Source organism: Budorcas taxicolor, chromosome 5 (genome assembly GCF_023091745.1).
Source record: "Budorcas taxicolor isolate Tak-1 chromosome 5, Takin1.1, whole genome shotgun sequence".
NCBI classification, from domain to species: Eukaryota; Metazoa; Chordata; class Mammalia; order Artiodactyla; family Bovidae; genus Budorcas; species Budorcas taxicolor.
In genome coordinates this window covers 28,431,176-28,455,525 of record NC_068914.1, presented here as the reverse complement: position 1 = coordinate 28,455,525, position 24,350 = coordinate 28,431,176, and the positions used below count along the sequence as shown (strand labels likewise).

Genomic DNA, 24,350 nt, shown 5'->3' with positions numbered 1-24,350 from the left:
CACAAATGTAAGGTATGACACCCCAGGAAGAGGAGAGACAGTGTAGAGGAGACATGTTCTATTACCCTATTAGCTTGTCCTATTACGCAATGCTCATCTCCAGTCTGGAGCTTTGAAAGCATGAGTGCTCTCAGATAATCCCAGGCTTGGGATAACTTCTGGATAAGAGAGATCTTAGGAGACCTGTGAGTCACCCAGGCAAGAGGGAAGACTAAGGGCCTTCCTCCCACGAATGCAGCATCATCCATAGGAGAATTCAACTCTAGTCATCCACATGTGAAAACATTTTCCAGGTACTAAGTCTGCAAAAATTCCGGTCCATTTACTAAGTTTACTGTCACTCTTCTGACATGGATGAGTACTGTAAAGCACACCCTGCCTCCCTGCCTGTTTTTTTGGTGGCCAAGAAGACACATGCATCTAGTTGTGCCAGTTTGAACTGAGTGTTAGACTTTCAAAACCCCTGATAAAAACTTTTCCAGCAAGCGGAGGCAGCCCTTGATACAGTTTCACTTCTAGACTTGTAACCTGATTTCTTTCCAGCAGTGCTGAGCATGTGGCCAAAGCCTAATCTGCATGGTTTATGTGCACATCCAAGTTTAATCTGGAATCACAAGAGCCCTGGGTCCCTGATGCAAAATAACCTGGGACTTCCATCTGAAACACAGCATATGTTGGTCTGATGTAGTAAAACTGGGCAAGAAATCCAAATCTAATTGTAAATGTACAGTTAGAATGTCACATAAATTACACTTCCTACAAGTAAATTATCACCTTAGGATGCAGTGGACTTTGGCTTCCTGGGCCATCTTCCCATTAGCATCCTCTGCCTGAAAGTACCCACAGGAGGGCATTACCAACTGAATGTTCATCTAATTAGTCTTAGAGACCTGGACAACTATTCTACTGTACCAACAATGAATATTTTGACTACATTCTGTGAGATATATAGAGACCGAAGAATGAAGGGAAAGTTTAAACACATTTAATATTCATTTGCATCTTGTTATTATGAAGTGCCCTGGGGCAGGGTTTTCAAATTGTAGGTTACAGTTCATAAGTAGGTCATGAAATCAATTGAAAGGGTCATGACTAGCACTTTAAAAACTGAAAAAGACTGTTCTATATATCTGTGTCTCTTTTGCTGTCTCGTATGCAGGGTTATCATTACCATCTTTCTAAATTCCATATATATGCGTTAGTATACTGTATTGGTGTTTTTCTTTCTGGCTTACTTCACTCTGTATAATCTGCTCCAGTTTCATCCACCTCATTAGAACTGATTCAAATGTATTCTTTTTAATGGCCAGAGGGATTGTATGGGGAGGGAGGTGGGAGGGGGGTTCAGGATTGGGAACACGTGTACACCAATGGCGGATTCATGTTGATGTATGGCAAAACCAATACACTATTGTAAAGTAATTAGCCTCCAATTAAAATAAATAAATTTAAATTAAAAAAAATGAAAAAGATTAGAAAAGTTGAGAGTGACTTGTATGTAATGATTGTCAGTATTGCTTACAAAAACTTAAAATTATTTTCGTGTGTGTATGTATCATGTATAATGTGTTTCTAACTGAATGGCAGCTTTTTTAAAAAAAACTTATCAGAGTATAGTTGATTTATAATGCATTAGTTTCAGCTGTACAGCGAAGTGATTCAGTTATGCACATATCGATTCTTTTTCAGATTCTCATCTTATATAGGTTATCACAGAATATTGAATAGAGTTCACTGTGCTGTACAGTGGGTCTTTGCTGGTTATCTATCTTATATATATATAATAGTGTGTGTATGTTAATCACAAATTCTGGATTTAACTCTCTCTACCTGTTTCCTCAAACCATAAATATGTTTTTCATATCTGGAAGTATGTTTCTGTTTTGTAAATAAGGTCATTTGCATCATTTTCTAATGATACAATCAGATTTTAATGATGCAGTTAGATTCCATATATGAGTGATATCATATGGTACTTGTCTTTCTCTGTCTGACTTCATTTAGTATGATACTTTCTAGATTTACCCATGTTACTGAAAATGGCATTCTTCCATTCTTTTTCATGGATGAGTAATATCACATTATGTGTGTGTATCACAGTTCAGTTCCGTCGCTCAGTCATGTCTGACTCTTTATGACTCTGTGAACCACAGGGCACCAGGCCTCCCTGTCCATCACCAATGCCCGGAGTTTACCCAGACTCATGAGTCGGACGCGACTGACGTGACTTAGCAGCAGCAGCAGCAGCAGCAGCAGCAGCAGCAGCAGCAGCAGCAGCATGTCCATTGAGTCAGTGATGCCATCCAACCATCTCATTCTCTGTCACTCCCTTCTCCTCCTGCCTTCAATCTTTCTCAGCATCAGGGTCTTTTCAAATGAGTCAGCTCTTCGCATCAGGTGGCCAAAATATTGGAGTTTCAGCTTCAATATCAGTCCTTCCAATGAACACCCAGGACTGATCTCCTTTAGGATGGACTGGTTGGATCTACTTGCAGTTCAAGCGACTCTCAAGAATCTTCTCCAACACCACAGTTCAAAAGCATCAATTCTTCAGGACTCAGCTTTCTTTATAGTCCAACACTCACATCCATACGTGACTACTGGTAAAACCATAGCCTTGACTAGATGGACCTTTGTTGACAAAGTAATGTCTCTGCTTTTTAATATGCTGTCTAGGTTGGTCATAACTTTCCTTCCAAGGAATAAGTGTTTTTTAAGTTCATGGCTGCAGTCACAATCTGTAATGATTTTGGAGCCTCCCAAATTAAAGTCAGCCACTATTTCCACTGTTTTCCCATCTATTTCCCATGAAGTGATGAGACCAGATGTCATGATCTTAGTTTACTGAATGTTGAGCTTTAAGCCAACTTTTTCACTCTCCTCTTTCACTTTCATCAAGAGGCTCTTTAGTTCTTCTTCTCTTTCTGCCATAAGAGTGGTGTCATCTGCATATCTGAGGTTATTGATATTTCTCCCAGCAACCTTGATTCCAGCTTGTGCTTCTTCCAGCCCAGCATTTCTCATGATGTACTCTGCATATAAGTTAAATAAGCAGGGTGACAATATACAGCCTTGCCGTACTCCTTTCCCTATTTGGAACCAGTGAGTTCTAAGTATTTCTTCCTGACCTACATAAAGGTTTCTCAAGAGGCAAGTCAGGTGGTCTGGTATTCCCATATCTTTCAGAATTATCAATTCCTCTGTCATCTGATTTTTAAGTTGCTTCTATGTCTTGGCTATTGCAAATGTTTTTGAATTATAGTTTTCCCCAGATATATGCCCAGGACTGGGATTGCTTGATCATATGGTCATTCTATTTTTATTTTTTAAGGAAACCTCCATACTGTTGTCCACAGTGGTTGTACCAATTTACATTTCCACCAACAGTGCACAAAGGTTTGCTTTTCTCCACACCCTCTCCAGGATTTATTGTTTGTAACTTTTTGATGATGGCCACTCTGACTGGTGGGAAGTGATACCTCATTATAGTTTTGAGCTGCATTTCTCTAATAATTAGTGTTGATGAGCATCTTTTCATGTGTCTCTTAGCCATCTGTATGTCTTCTTTGGAGAAAATGTCTATTTAGATCTTCTGCCCATTTTTTGATTGGGTTGTTTGTTTTTTTTTTTTTTAATACAGCTGCATGAGCTCTTTGTATATTTTGGAGATTAATCCCCTGTTAGTCACTTTGTTTGAAAATACTTTCTCCCATTCTGTGGGCTGTATTTTCATTTTATTTATGGTTTCCTTTGTTGTGCAAAAGCTTTTAAGTTTAGTTAGGTCCTATTTTTATATTTTTTGTTTTTATTTTCATTATACTTGGAGGTGATTCCAAAAAGACATCACTGTGAGTTAGGTCAAAGAGTGTTCTGCCTATGTTTTTCTCCAAGAGTTATGTAGTGTCCAGCTTTAGATTTAGGTGTTTAATCCATTTTGAGTTTATTTTTGTGTATGGTGTTAGAGAATGTTCTAATTTCATTCTTTTGCATGTAGCTGTCCAGTTTTCCCAGCACCACTTATTGAGGAGACTGGCTTTTCTCTATTGTGTATTCTCCCCTCCTTTGTCATAGGTTAATTGACCATAGGTGCATGAGTTTATTTCCAGGCTTTCTATTCTGTTCCATTGATCTATATTTCTTTTTTTGTGCCAGGACCATACTGTTTTTTATTACTGTAGCTTTGTAGTATAGTCTGAAGTTAGGGAGCCTGATCCCTCCAGCTCCATTTTTCTTTCTGAGGATTGCTGTGGCTATTTGGAGGCTTTTGTGTTTCCATGCAAATTTATTTTATTTTAGTTTTTTTAGTTCTGTGAAAAAAGCCATTGGTAGTTTTGATAGGAATTGCATTGAATCTGTAGATTGCTTTGAGTAATATAGTCATTTTGACTATTGTTTCTTCCAATCCAAGAACATGGTATATCTTTCCACCTATTTGTGTCATTTCCATTTCTTTCATCAGCATTTTACAGTTTTCAGACTACAAATATTTTGTTTCCTTAGGTAGATTTTTACCTAGGTGTTTTATTGTTTTGATGTGATAGTAAATGGAATTGTTTCCTTATTTCTCTTCATGATAGTTCATTGTTAGTGTATAGGAATACAAGAAATTTCTCTGTATTAATTTTGTATCCTGCAATTATACCAGATTAATTGATGAGCTCTAATAGTTTTCTGGTAGTATTTTTAGGATTTTCTTTGTATAGTGTCATGTCATCTGCAAACAGTGACAGTATTTCTTCTTTTCCAATTTGGATTTCTTTTATTTCTTCTTCTTCCCTGATTGCCATGGCTGGGACTTCCAAAACTATAGTAAACAAAAGTGGTAACAGTGGACATCCTTGTCTTGTTGATCTTAGAAGGAATGTTTTCAGCCTTTCACCACTGAGAATGTTGTTGGTTGTGGGTTTGTCATATATGGCTTTTACTATGTTGTGGTAAGTTCCTTCTAGATGGAAATTTGAAAAAAAAATCAAAGGTGCAATGTGAACAAAAGTAATATTATGATTGCAGTCATATCACTGCAGCAATTTTATAGTTTTTTCATTTATTAATAGCAAAATCAACTCCATGCCTGATAAGTGCTGGGCACTGAAAATCAAGCAGTGAACAAGGCAGATAAGGTTTCCCCCTTCATGCAACTTGCATTTTGAGAGGAGATGTGTATTAAATATGAATTGCACAATTAATTAATTTTGCAACTGTAATGGACGCAAGTGACACTAAGGAAACAAATTCAGAGCTCACAAGAGTGAAACCCAAGAGGATTTGACAGAAACAAGGGTGTCAGGAAACCCTTCCTTAATGAAGTGATATTTGAGCTAAGATCTGAGGGATGAATGAAGTAAAATCAATATCAGAAACTAAATACTTTAATGTAGCCATTGGTTTTCCCAGTTCCCTATTGGTACCTTAAGGTATTTCATGCCTCACTTGGATTCCAGTAAAGCCCCTCTTGACACTGACATTGCCATGTGTTCATAATAGATCCTTAAAACTTCCATTTCATAGTCCTTTGTTCTCCATTCAAATGGACTGATTCCTGCCTTGCAGTGCTCATTGGTAGACATCCCTCTGGCATTTTCTTTTTTCTTTTTTAATTTTACTTTATTTTACTTTACAATACTGTATTGGTTTTGCCATACATTGGCATTTTCCAGTGAGTACCTGAAAGTGGTAGAGGAAGGTTTGGAGCTGATGCACAGAGGGCTTCTGAACCATAGGGTGTGTACTCACCAATTCTGCCCTCTGCTTGCTGCCTCTCTGAGTCCCCTCTCTAATTGTGGGGTTGAGGCACCATGTAACATCCACTTTCCCTCACCAAAAACTGCCCCCTGCCCATTCCCATGATCCCTTTTTCAACTTGAGTAATTAACTGAGAATACTCCATGTAACAGATTTCTTCTTGTGGTGAACACTGCATTTGTTTTGAGACATATTTTGAAACCACTGCCTGGGAGGGTGTTGGTGAGATGACAAGTTGTCAGTCTGGTACAAGTCACAAAATGACCTTCTCAAGAGGGTAGGCTTTTATTAAGAGCTAACTTTTGTTTCTGAGGAAACTTTGTATGAAATTACGATGGTAAGGACTGGGTCAGAGATGAAGGGCTCTGCATAATAGAGAGGAGATTTGCCTTTCCCTGGGAGGGATCCAGGAAACTGTGCGGCAGGAAAGAAAGATAAGACAGGAAGACTCGTGGGGCTCCTCTCTCAGCTTTTGGTCCTTATGGATTTCCTTCTCTCCTAAGCTCAGCTTTATATTTAGAGAGATGTTTGTACCTTATCCATTATTTCCAAGTGCTGGAGCAGCAGGTTTTTTTCACAATATTTACTTTGACATATTGCCAATAGCAGAAGTCCTTGGTACAGTTATATTGAGTAAAGGCCACTCAGTACAGTATATATACAAATTATATTTAGTAATAATATATTTTTCTTTCATCATGACAATGTGATTCCATGGGTAACAGTTGTAAATCCCAGCAGCACAAAGACTATTGATGCTTCTCTAGAATGTGTACAAAATATATTCTTGAGAGAATGAGGAGATATCATATTAGTGAGCTTGGTTAGTCCTATAATCAGTGATTGCCACATTTTAACCAGAGATCACAAATAGATTCCACACCACAAAGGAGTGGTCCTCTCCTACTCTAAAAAAGAAATGTAAAGCTAAAATGAAAACAATTGTAATAAATAAATAAATAAACTTTTGATTTTGCTCCCTTTCATTTAACATGGAGATAATCAAAATAGGTAAGGAACTTTCATTCACTAAGTTTTAAACAAATTTCAGGTAGAAAGAACTCCAGAGAAAGTTTTGAAAGGGATTTTTAAAATTGTTTACTCTTTTCCACCAGCCCCTTCCCCCCCAAACACTTGAATGAAAGTTGGCATTGCTTGCTGATACTGCTGTGTGATGAATTCTTTGTGAGAAAGAAACAAACAAAAATGATGTGGAATTTTGTGTCTCAGTGGGTTCAAGGTGAAAACAGAGACGGCAGTCAGAAGTTGGCAAAAAAACCCCTGTCTTTTGTTTACCAGCAAAGCAGGAGAATATGGTATTTTCTTTTCTAGCAACATCAAGATCTTGCTTGGCTTTTTTTTTTTTTTTTTTGCTGACAAGAAACTGATATAGTACAAGTTAGCTAGTCTGTGTCAAGAGGTCAGCAAACTTTTCCTGTTAAGGGCAAAATTGTAAGTACTTTGGGCTTTCTATACCAGACTGTTTGCATTAGAACTTAGAACTACCCAGCTGTCTCTCTAACAGAAAAGCTGTCACAGACAATACATAAACAAATGGGTGTGGCTTGTTCTAATACAACTTTATTTGCAAAGACAGGGCATTAGATGGGTTTGGCCTGTAGGCTGTTCATTTGCCAATTCCTGATGTAAAAAAGCAAGACTTCAACTGAAAAAAGGCTGAAATCTATTGATGTTTACTCCAGTCTTATGCTTTCCCAGTAACTGTTCCTATGCAAAGCAATTATTGTTATTTTTTCTGTGGTTTGTGAAGACTTTAGGGGCATTCTGTATTCTTTCTTTAATCCCTTCAGCAAAGAAAAACTTCAAGTGATTTTCAGAACCATTGTGCTTTTTTACCCCTTCTTGATAGTTGTGCTGATGTTTCTCTTTTAAGAATAATCAATGTTTTTCCCCAGAAGAAAAACTGTACCTCTGATTGCCATGTGTTGTTAGGAAAGAAATCAAATGCCCTACAAATAGGGAGTAGCACTCTGAAACAGTTCTAATCAGGAAACTTCCCTGATTCATTCAGAAGGTTAGCACTGGCATTCCCTAAGCCTTATCCAAGTATACATCAAAGACTTCTACTTACACATGTTTTCAGATTCAAACTTCTTTTCCACTTAGTACAGTGCTCAATCTATTGCTTCAAATTGTTGTTGAGTCACTGAGCTGTGTCCAGTTCTTCTATGACCCCAGGCACTGCAGCTTGCCAGGCTCCTCTGTCCATGAGATTTCCCCAGCAAGAATATTGGAGTGGGTTGTCATTTCCTTCTCCAGGGGATCTTCCCAACCCAGGGATCAAACCCACATCTCCTGCATTGGCAGACAGATTCTTAACCATTGAACCACCTGGGAAACCCACAGCTGCAAATAAGATGGTTTTAAAAATCAAATTCTGTGGACAAATTGGGGGAAGGAGAGGCTGTGACAAATTGAGAGTAGCAGGGACATGCATACACTACCATGTGCAAATAAATAGCTAGTGAGGAACTGCTCTATAGCACAGGGAACTCAGCTTGGTGCTCTGTAGTGACCTAGAGGAGTGGGGTGGGGGTGGGAGGGAGGCTCAAGAGGGAGACAGTCTATGTAGACATATAGCTGATTCTTTTTTGTTGCATGGCAGAAGCCAACACAACATTGTAAAACAATTATACTCCAATTTTTTTAAAAAAGCCAATTTTACAGATTCATGGAGCTGGAGGGAACCATGGAGATCACTGGTCAACTCAGCAAATGATGAGTCCATTGGACATCCTGTTTCACCCACACCTGCTTGTATACATTCAGTAATTGGAGTCTCTCCCCCCACGAGGGCAATGCCTCCCTTTCCTGGTAGACTCATTGTCATTGTCAACTCATGATGTTTTTGCTACATCATGGCCATATTTGCCTTCCTCTAGATTTTTCTCTTTTTATCTGGCTCTGGAGGCAACAGTAATTTATTCATCTAATCATCCCCCTTCTCAGGAAAATCCTTCATATATTTGAAGATAGAGGAGAGCTAATTGTCTTTCTTGATTGATTATTTATTTCTCAAAGCCACACGCAACCAATTCTTCCAAATTCCCCCTGTAAAAAGGAGTCTTAAACTCAGATATCAATAGGGATGAGAGATTGAGTATAAACAAGTGAAAGCTTGTTGAATGGGACTGAGATGAACCAGAGAGGGGGACCCAAGACAAGAGGCAGGTGCTACCTGGCATCTGCTGGTCATTGGTGTGTCACCATGTGGACCAGGGCTGATGATGAGATTTAAAAAAAAAAAAAAAAAAAAAAAACTGAGGCGCCAGATTTCTATTGAAAAATCTTCCAATTTTTAAATGTTGGCAACTAATTTTTTTTTAATGTTTAAACACTCTATAAGCCAAACAAAACACATCTGTGGACCAGATTTGGCTTGTGCAACCCTTAAATCTAGAGTCATTTTACCGTCCTGGTTGCCGTATTTTGTACACATTTCAATTTATTCCTTTGTAACTTGAGGAACATTAACCATTGAAAAGAGAGAGAGAGTTGTTTAATTGAAAGGAAAACAGAGAACCAGTAACTGTAACACAGAAGAGCACTGGAGATCAGCTTTCCTGCACAATCAAAATTTAGGTCACACATAACATAAGGTTAAGTTTTACCTTTTTAGCCATTATAAACTCTAAAAGCAAAGACATGTGTTAATAGTTGATGTGATAGGTCGACAAGAAAACATATTGCTGTTGTCTAGAAGAGGTCTCCTAAAAATTGGAATAAAACTCCAAAGGAGTATAATATAAAACCATTACTAGACCATATGTTTGTGATATAAAATGAGTTTTCTTGCCAGGATATCACATAACCATGGCAAACTGCCATTAACTTCACTTTTTCTAGCATAAAAGAGAAAGAGGGAGGGAGGGAAATTCAACAGGCATTCTTGAGATACATGTTTTATTATACATATATAATTTATAAACCATATTTCTGGGGTTCATTGCCACTCACCGAAGTAAATAGCTATATCATTGGGTTGCCAGGGTATTGTTTAGTCATTCACAGGTCTCCCCTCTCCATGACACTTTGGTTTGCTGACTTTAGAAAGAGTTATATGGAATACATTTTGTTCCCATGCTTCTTGCCCTCTGTTGTAATATGTTCTGATTTTCAAGCCAGTTTGCCCTCCCCCCCCCCCCCAATTTCGTCAAGAATCTGTTAGGAACTTAATTGCAAGGATGGCACAAATACCGAGCCCCACTTGGACAGCCCCTGATGTTCAGGTCAGTCCACCAGCACCTTATCTAATTGTCAACCTCTTCCTCAAGGGAAGGGTGGTTTTGGATGCTTCTGCAAGTCAGTCACCACCATGAAAGTTTTTTTGTCCAAAGCTGGCAGCTCATAGAATGGGGAAGAAAAAAACAGAGAAGCTTTGTGAAATGTTTTCGATGCTACAAATGCATTAATTTCAAAATGGCCTCTTTTCTCTGGTTCAAGCAATCATCTTGCAAAAAAGAAAAAAAATTCTAGCAAAAAATGCTCTGAATAGAATGTATTATTAAATGAAAAGTTTGGACATCTTTTCTAGATGCATCTTAATACAGTTCAAATAAAATATTGAAGTTATATTGGAGAGACAGACTTAGAGTTTAGAAAGTTTTGTTGTTTCTGGAATCAGTCTTCGTGATTTTGTAAAAAGAAATGTTGAGGAAAACTGTTGCCCCCCTCAGCTAATAGAGATTAAGAGATTAGGCATTTACAGACTTAAATTACCTGCTTCTCTAGCCAGACAGTAATTAAAACAATACCATTCATAGTTATTACAATATACAGTTCATCTATTGGTTAAAACATGGAATTACTAACACTGAATCTAGGGACTTCCCTGGCGGTCCAGAAGTTAAGACTTCACCTTCCAGTGCAAGGGATTTGGGTTCAATCCCTGGTCAGGGAGCTAAGATTCCATATGCCTCCACAGCCAAACAACCAAAACAGAAAACAGAAGTCATATTATAACAAATTCAAATAAAGACTTTAAAAAATGGTCCACATTAAAAAATCTAGGAAAAAAACAACAACAACAATGAATCTAATACTTAGGAGAAATACTTATCCTCTTGCTTTATGTTAACACTTCTAAAGAGATTTAAATCAGTCAAGGAAATTAAAATCTAACCAATTTAGAAAGCTGGACAAATGTCTCCATTTTCATTTTAACACTTCAGTAAACCTAGTCACTCAGAGAGTTACTATTTCAAAGGCTATTTCTCCATTGCACATTATAGAATCAAGTCTTTGAAAGTTTAGATTTTTCTAATATATATATTTCATCAATTGTGAAAAATAATACCACTATTTTCTACAACCTTTGATGACTAAAGAAATTGTATTAAATTATATTTTATAACTTTTATTTTTCTGAATGCCACCTTCTAATTTTCTGAATCTCAGACTCTGAAAATCCCTCTCAAACTGTTTATGAAATAGTTACTATCTGGAATGACAGTATTTTGAAAATATTATAAAGTACAGGCCATCTTATTGTACAGTTTACATGGATTAGTAGCAACTTGTCCACATGCTTCTCTGTGTTTTGGATGCCTATTTTTGTAAAGTGCCTAATATAGAATAAGCCATAACATTTGCTGTTTTATGTGCTATTGCCAAGACGTGACTTGTAAACACTAGCAGAATTTCTGATGCAGACGACAGTGTCATTTGGAGACTTCCAAACTGACATCTTTGCAGTTTTATAGATAAAAAGTTGTATATACATGTTATGTTTAATATGTATGTGTTTAAGGCATGTACATATTATTTTAAATTAGTTATTGTTTTAAATCAATTGTACATATAGACTGCATATTTATGCAGTTTATTAAACATTTTTGTTTTGTTAAGGACTCTGTTAGAAGGATGGAAAGATAAGCTACAGATTGTGAGAAAACATTTTATAAGTCACATATCTGACCAAAGAATTTGTATCTAAAATATGTAAAGAATTCTTTCTTTTTTTTTTGCTGCATGGTTAGTCATTGCAGCACTCAGGCTTTCTATAGTTGCTGTGTGTGGGCTTAGTTGCCCCAAGGGCATGTGGGATCTTAGTTCCCCAAACAAGGATTGAACCCATGTCCCCTGCATCGGAAGGCAGAGTCTTAAGGTCACCTATGAAGAACTCTTAAAACTGAACAGTAAAATAATTTTTAAAAACACCCTATATTCAATTAGAAGATAAGGAAAAGATATGAAGAATCATTTCATCAAAAAAGATATATAGTTATCGTGGCAGCTAAACACGTGAAAAGATATTTAACATCACTAGCTATTAAGGCAGTGCAGACTAAGTCCACTGTGAGATATCACTGTAGATCTATTTGTTGTTGTTTAGTCCCTAAGTTCTGTCTGTGTGGATGTGACTCCAATGGGGTAGCATGAGTGAAACTTTCCTGGCAATAGTTCTGTATCTCTTTTTCAAACAACTGTTTTCCATTTTTATGTATTTATTTATTGGCTGTGTTGGGTCTTTGTTGCTACTTATGGGTTTTCTCTTGTTGCAGCAAGTGGGAACTACTCTGTAGTTGATGTGAGTGGGCTGCTTACTGTGATGGCTTCTCTTGTTGCAGAGCACAGACTCTGGGGTGTGGGCTCAGTAGTTGAGGTGCATCAGCTTAGTTGCTTCTCAGCATGAGGAATCATCCCGGACCAGAGATCGAACCCATGTCGCCTGCAATGGCAGGCCTTAATGGCAGTCCCCTGCCTTTAAGAAGTCCCAATAGTTCTGTATCTTGATTGTCATGATGGTTACATGAATCTAAGATGCCATAAAATAACATAGAATTTCTCGACATACATATCAATATTAACTTCCTGGTTTTGATGTCTCACTATAGTCATATAAAATGTACCCATTGGAGGAAACTGAGTAAAGGGTACCTGACAGCTTTCTCTGTAGTTCTGCAGCTTTTTGTAAATCTGTAATTATTTCATTACAAAAAATATATTTTGAAATCTTCCCAGAGTGATGTAGAATCCATAGACTATGTATTATTTGTTCATAATAAGATGAAAAACACTGTTGTTTTAATGAATTTATGCCCTAAAAGGCTTCCCTGGTGGCTCAGAGGTTAAAGCGTCTGCCTGGAATGCGGGAGACCCGAGTTCGATCCCTGGGTCAGGAAAGGTCCCCTGGAGAAGGAAATGGCAACCCACTCCAGTACTCTTGCCTGGAGAATCCCATGGAGGGAGGAGCCTGGTGGGCTACAGTCCATGGGGTTGCAAAGAGTCAGACACGACTGAGCGACTTTACTTTCACATTCTTTCACTTTCATGCCCTGAAATACATGTTAAGAGTCTTGGGTTTTGGTATTAAGTAGCCTTGAATCTCACCTCTTTATTTAGCAGGCATAGGTTATGGAAAATAATTTATTGTCTTCATATCTCAATTTCTTTTCCTGTTAAAATATAATAATAGGAAACTAATAGTAATACCTACCTTGTGGCATTCTTACAAAGATTAGAATGAGATAATATACATATTGCTCTTAGCACAATATGTGACATCTAAATATACCTGAATAATTGGGAGCTGATGCTATTTTCTTTCTTTCAGACCTTCATAGAGCTTTGTACTAATTCTTGATTGTACTGCTGTATTTAAACTGATATATATTTATGACATGAGTCTGCAGCTGGGTGGAAAACTTCATTAGTTATCCTTTACATGCCATTAGCACCAAGTAAATTACTTTATAAAGTTATTAAAATCATACATATCAAATGCCTAATCTGCTTTGTGATCCAGTGATTGCTTTTCAGTGTCCCCTGGAACTTATTTCTCAGCACCAGTTGACACAGTCAGCCACTTTCCCATTTTTAATCCTGCTCTGGGCTAAATTGTATTCCTCCAAATTCACATAGTGAAGCCCTAACCCCAGGGTAATGTACCTTGAAAATGGGCCATCTTGCAGTAATTAGGTTTAGATGAAGTCATAAGGGTGGGGCCCTTATGGTGGTGTTAGTGCCTTTCTAAGAAGAGACACCAGAAATCCCTTTATTTCTTTCTATACCACGTGAGAATGCTATGAGGAAAATTCCGTCTGGAAGCCAGAAAGAGCTCTCACCAGAAACTGCTCACACTTGTGCTTTGATCTTGGATTTCCCAGTTTCCAGAACTGTGAAAAACAAATTTCTGTTGGTTCAACCACCTAGTCTATGGCATTCTGTTACGGAAGCCAAGCAGAGTAGTACAAATCCCTTTGTCCTTTCCTTTGCTTTTATTTCACCAGCCTTTAAATATTAAAGCTCCTCTGTGTTTTCACCCAAGGTTTTTTGTGTTTTGTTTTGTTGTTGTTGTTGTTGTTTTTCTTCTAACTCTGTTCATCCTCCTTAAATAATCTAATCAGTTACCAGAGTTCCAGTTAGGGTCTTTGCACCAGTAGCAACTGCATTATATAACTATCAAGTCAGACTTTGCTTCTGAGCTCCAAACTCATGCATCTATATTTCCACAGTTATCAGTATGTCTCATATTTAACATATATCCATCAGGCTTCTGGAAGGAAACAGAAGAAATTTGAATAAAGAAGCTATTTGCAGAATTGTGGACAAGGTTTAGAAACGCAACATGGGTTGATGCCTTCCTGCTACTAGGTCTATAGACCTGGTAACAGCAGGAAGCTATTAGCATTCTGAATCTGTTGGGCAAGAGAAGGAACAAGAACCCAGAGAGATAGAAGGAGAGAAGGATGGGGGGTGGGGGGAGAGGAAGAAAGGGAGAGAGGGGAAGAGATTGTGTGTGTACTACCTAACTAGCTATGTGGAGAGGAACGTCTGATAGATGGTGGGACAAAGTCAACCCAAGAACACCCAGTAGGAACAGACCCAGTGAAATAAATATCGAACCCTCACTCTCCTCTCTTTGATCTATTTCCTCTGCCCTGTTCATTGAACCCAACTGGAAGTGAGAGGGCAAAGTCACCTATTGAATAGGACATAAAGATCAGCCTCCTGGGGCAGACAGCAGAATGGTGAAGAGAGGAGACTGAATGTGGAAGAGTCAAAGGAAGCTCTCTGATACAGAAAGGGTTAAGCCAAAACCATCTCTATCTCCAGTATTTCCTAGCTCAGGAGATGTCACCACCATTCACACAAATCCTAAAGCCAAAATCCTGAGAGTTAACCTTAATTCCTTTCTTTCTGCTCCTACAGCCATATCAAGTACAGATACAATGCAGATAGCTTACAAATATGATGAGGTCTCTCCATTTGTACAGGCTTCCCTGGTGGCTCAGAGGTTAAAGCATCTGCCTGCAATGCAGGAGACCCGGGTTCGATCTCTGGGTTGGGAATATCCCCTGGAGAAGGAAATGGCAACCCACTCCAGTATTCTTGCCTGGAGAATCCCATGAATGGAGGAGCCTGGTAGGTTACAGTCCACAGGGTTACAAAGAGTTGGACACGACTGAGCAACTTCACTTTCTCCATCTGTACTACCACTATCCTGATTTTAACTCCCATGATATCTCGCTCAGACCACTGGAATAGCCCTCTATCTTCATTCACTTCTGTCTATCTCTATTCCATCAAGGCATCAGTGTGGTTGGGACTGACAGAATCTCAACCTTCCCAAAAGTCCATATTCTAATCCTGGAAACCTGTGAATCTATTATTTTCTATAGCAAAGGGACCTTGCCAGTGTAATTGAATTAAGGGTTTTTGAGATGGGAGGTTATGTTGTGTTATGCTTGGTTCAGTTCAGTTCAGTTCAGTCGCTCAGTCGTGTCTGACTCTTTGCGACCCTGTGAATCGCAGCACGCCAGGCCTCCCTGTCCATCACCAACTCCTGGAGTTCACTCAGACTCACGCCCATTGAGTCAGTGATGCCATCTAGCCATCTCATCCTCTGTCGTCCCCTTCTCCTCCTTCCCTCAATCCCTCCCGGCATCAGAGTCTTTTCCAATGAGTCAACTCTTCGTATGAGGTGGCCAAAGTACTGGAGTTTCAGCTTCAGCATCATTCCTTGGACCAATGTAATCATGAGTTTCTAAAACTGGATAACCTTTGCTACTTGGAGGCAGTGGCAGATGTGACTACAGAAGAATGTTAAGAGGGATGTCACATGTCTGGCTTTGCAGACCAAGGATGAGGGTTAGTAGGCAAGGAAGACAAGTGACCTCTGAAGCTCAAAAGGGAAAGGAAATAGATTATCTCCTATAATCTCCAGAAAGGAAGTTAGCTCTGTTATGACCTCGAGTCCACTGTGAACCATGTTGTTGTTCAGTTGCCAAGTTGTGTCTGACTCTTCACAACCCCATGGATTGCAGCACTCCAAGCTTCCCAGTCCCTCACCATTTCCCAGAGTTTGCTCATGTTCATATCCGTTGAATCCCTGATGCCATCCAACCATCTCATCTTCTGTCGTCCAATCTTTCCCAGCATCATGGTCTTTTCCATTGAGTCAGCTCCTTGCGTCTAGTGGCCAAAGTATTGGAGCTTCAGCATCAGTCCTTCCAAAGAGCATTAAAGTTTGATTTCCTTTAAGATAGACTGGTTTGATCTCCTTGCTTTTCAGGGAACTCTCAGGAGTCTTCTCTAGCACCACAGTTCGAACCATGGCCGACTTCTAAACCACAGAACTATAAGAAAATAAATTTGTGCTATTTGAAGCCACTCTCTGTGATAATTTGTTATAGTAGCTATAGCCAGCTCTTAGAGTGGTCTTGTAAAGTCTCAAGTTTAATATATCACTCTACAGCTCTAAGACCCTCAAATGCTGGTCATTGTACTGACAGTCTAAAAATCCTTCACCTAAATTCCAGAGCCCCCTTAAATCTGCTACTTCATCCTTGTTGCAAACACTCCTCAGTCAGCACACTCCAGCTATGCCTCACCATTTCTGGACCATGCAGTATAACAAATTGCCGCAAACCTGGCACATTTATCATCTCAGTTTCTGTGGGTCAGGATGCCAGATCCCCTCCTTAGGATCTCACTAGAATGCAATCAAGGTGTCAAAAGAGCTCCGTTTGCATTTGGGGAATAGGGAAGGATCTTCCTCCAAATCTGAGAGGCACAGTGCAGTTCCTGACAGAGAGTCTGTTCTCGGCCACCTTCAGCTTCTGATGGCTGTCAGCATTCCATGGCTTGTGGCCACATCACTCCAGGCTCTATCTCAATAGCCACAGTGATTCCCCCTCTTTTTTATGTCTTCTCCTCTTGTCCGTCAAATTGCCCTCTGCCTTTTTCCTTTTTTTGAAAGAATTTTTTTTTTTTTTAATGTAGACCATTTTTTTTTAAAGTCTGTATTGGATTCGTTACCTTGTTTCTATTTTATGTTTTTGGTTTTTGACCATGAGGCATGTGGAATTTTAGCTCCCCAGTGAAGGATCAAAACTACACTTTCTGCATTGGAAGGTGAAGACTTAACCATTTGACTGCTGGGGAAGTCAATGCCTTTTTCTTAAAAAGACTCTTGTTACTGGATTTAGGGCTCACCCAAGAATCCAGAATGATCTCCACATTTCCTTCTTAGCTTTCCTTTTTCTATTTTTTTCTTTACTGTCCAAAGTGGGTCCTACTGCTTTCCTTTTTTTTTTTTTTAATCATTTTTTTAAAAAATGTGAAGATAATTGCTTTACAATGTTGTATTGGTTTCTGCTTCACAGTGAAGTGTACATATACACATCTCCCCTCTCTTTTGAGCCTCCATCCCACCCCTCTAGGTTGTTCCAGAGCACAGAGCTGAGATCCTTGTACTGTACAGCAGCTTCCCACTAGCTATCTATTTTACACATGGTCATGTATATATGTCAATGCCACTCTGTCAATTCATTCTACTCTCTTCTTCCCCTGCTGTATCCATAAGTCCATTCTCTATGCCTGGATCTGTAGTCCTTCCCTGCAAATCAGTACCATTTTCTAGATTCCGTATATTTGTGTTAAAAAAAAAAGGAACGCTTCACAAATTTGTGTGTCGTCTTTGTGCAGGGGCCATGCTTATCTTCTCTGTATCATTCCAGCTTTAGTATAAGTGCTGCAAAAGCAAGCACCAAAAACTCCTTTTTCTGAACAAGTCAGCATTCACAGGTTCTGGGGATTGAGGTGAACATAGGGGTCACCGCCCAACCTGCTACAGGTCAACTTCTTGAATGCCTTCCTTCTCCTGGGCCCTCCCATTACACACTCAACAGCCCCTTTTACTTTTGCATAATCACAATTGTGATCGCTTGTTCAGCGTCTAACTTGATCCACTAGAGCACAACCTCCCTACAGGTAGGAAACTTGCTATGTTGTTCACGACTGTGTTCCCAGCACCTACTATATATTAGGTACACAGTAAGTAGATTTTTTTTTCTCTCCCAAACCAGCTGAATCATTTCTTTCTCTTCCACTTTGCTGAGGAGAAGTCACCTAAGTCATTGGTAATGAAAGTTCTTCCCACTAATTGTGAACTTGTCATCTCTCAAGCTGTCTCATTAAAAAAAAGCATTCATATTCTGAATTTAAATGAAGACGTTTCTCTTCTCATGTGCTGCTTTACCTTAGGAACTTCAGACCAATTTCTATGTGTAAGAGAAGGGTTGACATATGGAGGATGCAATATAACTCCTTTGCTATAGTCCATGGCATAAAAATATGGCACAGGACACCATGTATGCTTTAACAGCTCAGTTCTCTTAGGGTGATCAGATTGCTTTTTACAATATGAATATTTAATCCTTTCAAGTCTGAACTCTATCTTCCTACATGCTGTGCCTTGCATGCTGCAGAATGCAGAAGTGGTACTCAGTGAATAACAAATAACAACCACAATGATGATTGTAATGCATACCGTAATATTGTTACTAGAAATATAATTATGTGAACAGACAATTTACAGAAGAGAAGGGACCTCAGAGCCCTTGTGTTGTCAGTCTGGCCTGTCTCTTAATCAGGGATAATAATAATAAAAATATCACCCCCCCACCTGCAGTCTGCTTGTCAGCATAACAATATTTATAGAATGCTGTATGTAACAATGGCATCTCCATGCAGATGGATTAAGATCGAGGAGCAGCTGCAGATGGCTGTTCATTAACGGAAAGAAGAAAATGAATCTGAACAAAGGCACTTATGGAACCCCTAATTTATTAGTGCTGTAATAGGGAAGAGGAACTCTCTGGAATGATAACTGAGTAAGACCAGTTACAAAGATAATTGTAAAAACAAGACACAGACTCAGTACAACATACACGGACATTTTATTGCCTGTAAGGTCTGTAGAATTACAAGGTCAATAGATATCAGACTCAACATTTAATCCTTCATATTTATTAATTACATTCAACAAAGCATTTGCCATTAATGTACAGACTGAAGCTAGATTAACATTCTGTCACAAAAACCTGGTCCATTCATCCTGAGAGAGGTGAAGATTTCTTTTACTTCTCTGTAGTATTTAATACAGCACATGCATGCACACACACACACACACACGTGTGCATACACACACACACACACACTCTTTGCCACAAAATACTTTCTGACTTTGGTCCTTAGAATGACTTCCTAACATTCAAGAATTTAATGAAGTAAGTTTCATTAAATGCTCAACAAAATGTCGACATGAAGGGGCTCCCAGCTCTTTTTTTTTTCCTTCTGTATCTCAGCTACCACATGACAGAAAAAATTTTTGCATATGTGACTTCTCTGGTTTCTGCTTCTCCAAAAGAGTTCTTAAGAATCCATCCTTAGCTAAGATTCATGTCAGTGACTTCCAAAGTAGAAGATAGTCCATCAAAACAAAACAGAGATATTCATTAATAGATGAACAAACATATTGTGGTGTCACCATACAGTGCAATGAGAGGAACAGACTGCTAAAATAACATGCAAAAACCTGGCTGAACCTCAAAATCTTTGCATTGAATGAAGGAAGACAGACCTAATGTCTGAGACCAGATGTGGGGAAATCCTCTGAGAAGGGACTGATGGAGTGCCTTCCTTACTTTGATTATGTTGGTGGTTCCATGTCAAGTTTTGCCAAGAGAATGCACTGGTCATAGCAAACACTCTCTTCCAACAACACAAGAGAAGACTCTACACATGGACATCACCAGATGGTCAAACCAAAATCATATTGATTATATTCTTTGCAGCCAAAGATGGAGAAGCTCTATACAGTCAGCAAACCAAGAACGGGAGCTGACTGTGGCTCAGATCATGATTTCCTTATTGTCAAATTCAGACTTAAATTGAAGAAAGTGGGGAAAACCACAAGACCATTCAAGTATAACTTAAATCTAATCCCTTATGATTATACAGTGGAAGTGAGAAATAGATTTAAAAGACTAGATCTGATAGAGTGCCTGATGAACAATGAACGGAGGTTCGTCACATTGTACAAAAGACAGGGATCAAGACCATCCCCAAGAAAAGAAATGCAAAAAAGCAAAATGGCTATCTGAGGAGGCCTTACAAATAGCTGTGAAAAGAAGAAAAGCAAAAAGCAAAGAAGAAAAGGAAAGATATTCCCATTTGAATGCAGAGTTTGAAATAATAGCAAGGAGAGATAAGAAAGCCTTCCTCAGGGATCAATGCAAAGAAATAGAGGAAAACAATAGAATGGGAAAGACTAGCGATCTCTTCAAGAAAATTAGAGCTATCAAGGGAACATTTCATGCAAAGATGGGCTCAATAAAGGACAGAAATGGTATGGACCTAACAGAAGCAGAAGATATTAAGAAGAGGTGGCAAGAATACATGGAAGAACTGTACAGAAAAGATCTTCACGACCCGGATAATCATGATGGTGTGATCACTCACCTAGAGCCAGACATCCTGGAATGTGAAGTCAAGTGGGCCTTAGGAAGCATCACTACGAACAAAGCTGGTAGAGGTGATGGAATTCCTGTTGAGCTATTTCAAATCCTCAAAGATGATGCTGTGAAAGGGCTGCACTCTATATGCCAGCAAATTTAGAAAACTCAGCAGTGGCCACAGGACTGGAAAAGGTCCATTTTCATTCCAATCCCAAAGAAAGGAAATGCCAAAGAATGCTCAAACTACCACACAATTGGACTCATCTCACACACTAGTAAAGTAATGCTCAAAATTCTCCAAGGCAATACATGAACCATGAGCTTCCAGATGTTCAAGCTGGTTTTTTTTTTTTTTTTTTTTCTTGTGGACTATTTTATTTTTATTTATTTTTATTTTTATTTTTTTATAGTTTTTAATTTTTTTAATTTTAAAATCTTTAATTCTTACATGTGTTCCCAAACATGAACCCCCCTCCCACCTCCCTCCCCATAACATCTCTGTGGGTCATCCCCATGCACCAGCCCCAAGCATGCTGTATCCTGCGTCAGACATAGACTGGCGATTCAATTCTTACATGATTTACAAAAGGCAGAGGAACCAGAGATCAAACTGCGAACATCAATTGGATCATCAAAAAAGCAAGAGAGTTCCAGAAAAACATCTATTTCTGCTTTATTGACTATGCCAAAGTATTTGACTGTGTGGATCACAACAAACTGTGGAAAATTCTTCAAGAGATGGGAATACCAGACCACCTGACCTGCCTCTTGAGAAACCTGTATGCAGTTCAGGAAGCAACAGTTAGAGGTGGACATGGAACAACAGACTGGTTCTAAATAGGGAAAGGAGTACGTCAAGGCTGTACATTGTCACCCAGGTTATTAAACTTCTATGCAGAGTACATCATGAGAAATGCTGGGCTGAATGAAACACAAGCTGGAATCAAGATTGCCAGGAGAAATATCAATAACCTTAGATATTCAGTTGACACTACCCTTATGGCAGAAAGTGAAGAGTAACTAAAGAGCCTCTTGAAGAAAGTGAAAGAGGAGATTGAAAAAGTTTGCTTAAAGCTCAACATTCAGAAAACTTAGATCATGGCCTCCAGTCCCATCACTTCATGGCAAATAGATGGGGAAACAGTGTCAGAATTTATTTTGGGGGGCTCTAAAATCACTGCAGATGGTGATTGCAGCCATAAAATTAAAAGACGTTTACTCCTTGGAGGGAAAGTTATGACCAACCTAGATAGCATATTCAAAAGCAGAGATATTACTTTGTCAACAAAGGTCCATCTAATCAAGGCTATGGTTTTCCCAGTGGTCATGTATGGATGTGAGAGTTGAACTATAAAGAAAGTTGAGTACCGAAGAATTGATGCTTTTGAACTGTGGTGTTGGAGAAGACTCTTGAGAGTCCCTTGGACTGCAAGGAGATCCACCCCGTCTATCCTGAAGGAGATCAGCCCTGGTGTTCATTGGAAGGACTGATGTTGAAGCTGAAACTCCAATACTTTGGGCACCTGATGTGAAGAGCTGACTCACTTGAAAAGACTGATGATGGGAGGGATTGGGGCAGGAGGAGAAGGGGACAACAGAGGATGAGATGGTTGGATGGCATCACCAACTCAATGGATATGAGTTTGGGTGAACTCCAGGAGTTGGTGATGGACAGGGAGGCCTGGAGTGCTACGGTTTATGGGGTTGCAAAGAGTCGGACACAACTGAGTGACTGAACTGAAGTGAACTGAAACATTTGTCAAAACTTATCAAACTATTCACTGATAGTTTACTTACTGCTTGTAAAATATTAACTCAGTAAGTTGGTTTTTAAGATTCCTTAGCTCAAATATGTTTTAAAAATATTATATCCTGTATTCTCCTGTCACAAATTTATGACTAATCAATTAAAGAGTGTTCACCCATTAAAAGCAATTGAATCATTACAAGCCCCGAGAAATACTGCAGTGTACAACAATGATTAATTGCTGATTTCCACATTCCCTAAATCTGTGTTATTTTCAGATCCTCCCACTTGAAAAAATTAAGTCCTATTAACAGCATTGAAATTATAATTTATTAGCTCTTTGATCGTTTGTGAGTCATTTAAATTCTTTGTATTGCGTTTTCCTCACCTGAAAAATTAGATATTTGTCTCCATCTCATAGGTATAGTGAGAACGAAATGAGTTAGATGTTTGTAATACACTTAACATTGTGCCTGAGACCATGTGTTACTCTTGGAACACATTTTGAAAAATGGAGAGCCTTCTTTCTGTCATTCACTTAAGGGGAGAAGTCAGGATGAACTATTGTCTTATACATTTCTGAAAAAGAGGGCAAAAGTGAGTGGTACTTCTTAATGTAGAAGCTGCTCAAATCTGTATATGAAGCAGTGCACAATGATGCTCTAGAAAGGAAATCAAACTTTAACTGATCCCCAGCTCTGATGTTTACTGACTGTGTAAGCTGGAAAGTCATGTGATGTCTCTAGCCCCGAGCTTCCCTTCATTTAAGAATAAGATGGCAAGAACGGGAACTTGCTGTATGACCCAGGAAACTCAAACTGGGACTCTAACAATCTAGAGGGGTGGGGTGGGGAAGGAGATGGGAGGGAGGTTCAAGACAGAGGGGACATATGTATACCTCTAACTGATTCATGTTGATGTTTAGCAGAAACCAACACAATTCTGTAAAGCAATTATCCCTTAATTAAAAAATAAATAAATTTAAAAAAAGAATAAGGTGGCTAGGAATACAAGTGGCATCTTAACACCAGGAAAGCCATCCATGAAACACTGCTACTACCATTCCATATGATGGTGAAAAGCAATGTTTCCCTATTCCTGGTTTGCTGAGTTCTTACTGGCAATGGATATTGAATTTTATCCAATCCTTTCTGCATATTTAGATGATTGTTTTCTTTATTATTTTTTTAGTATGATGTAATATATTTATCAGTTTTTAAATTGTGAAATTAATATGCATTCCTGGGATAAACTCTTTATAGTCAGCAGAAAAAGGTGCCTAATAGAGGCTAAAAGCAGATTAGAGATGGACAGGGACTGGGGTGGGGGGAAGAGAAGTGACTGTTCAATGGGTTCAGGATTTTTTTGGCAGGGAGTAGAGTCTGGTGGTGATGAAAACAAGCTGGGACCAGGTAGTGGTGTTGGGTGTACGACACTGTGAATATACTAAAAGCTATTGAAGTTTTCACTTTAACATTGTTAAAGTGGTGAATTTTATATTATGTATCTGTGTATATTCACCTTATACTAAAAAATATAAGATGAATAAGGTGAATGTACTGAATGATATTCAAGATCTCTGATCTTTGTTCACTCATTCACTTATTCAGTAAATTTCTATGAAGCCTCCACAACATGGTTCCAGGCAATATGTTCTCCTGAGAAGATATTGTAAAGAATAAAAAAAGACATGTTCTCTAACATCGCTAAAATTTTATCTTTGGAGCATTCCTTCCTAATTTGTGCCCCTGGTTTAGGGTATTAAACTCTATTCCCTTAAAGTCAATGAGTAGTTTGAAGGTTGGAAAGCATGCTAAGGGTTTGATGTTATGACATGAGTTATTGTTTGACATTATAGACAGAAAGAATAAAGGGAACAGACTGTTATTTACTCGGCCCCAAGTAGCAGTCACTGTGGACTTGACCATACTTATCTCATTTAATCGTCACCAGATTCTTGTAAAATTGGTGTTATCATGCACATTGCGCAGATAAACTAAGCCTTAAGGACATTAAGTAAATCTTACTTAGGTGACAAGTTTTATAAGTAGTATAGCAAGAAGTTGAAATGCATAAGCCCATAGATTTTATATAAT

The 24,350-nt window shown here is 38.7% G+C and overlaps 1 non-coding gene across 1 annotated transcript; it reads right to left on the bottom strand.

The window, feature by feature from the left end:
• Nucleotides 1-17,649: 17,649 nt before the first annotated feature.
• Nucleotides 17,650-17,756, bottom strand: LOC128049077 (U6 spliceosomal RNA). The gene has a single exon (XR_008199450.1). It is a non-coding gene; the product is annotated as a U6 spliceosomal RNA (small nuclear RNA).
• Between the last annotated feature and the right edge of the window lie 6,594 nt (nucleotides 17,757-24,350).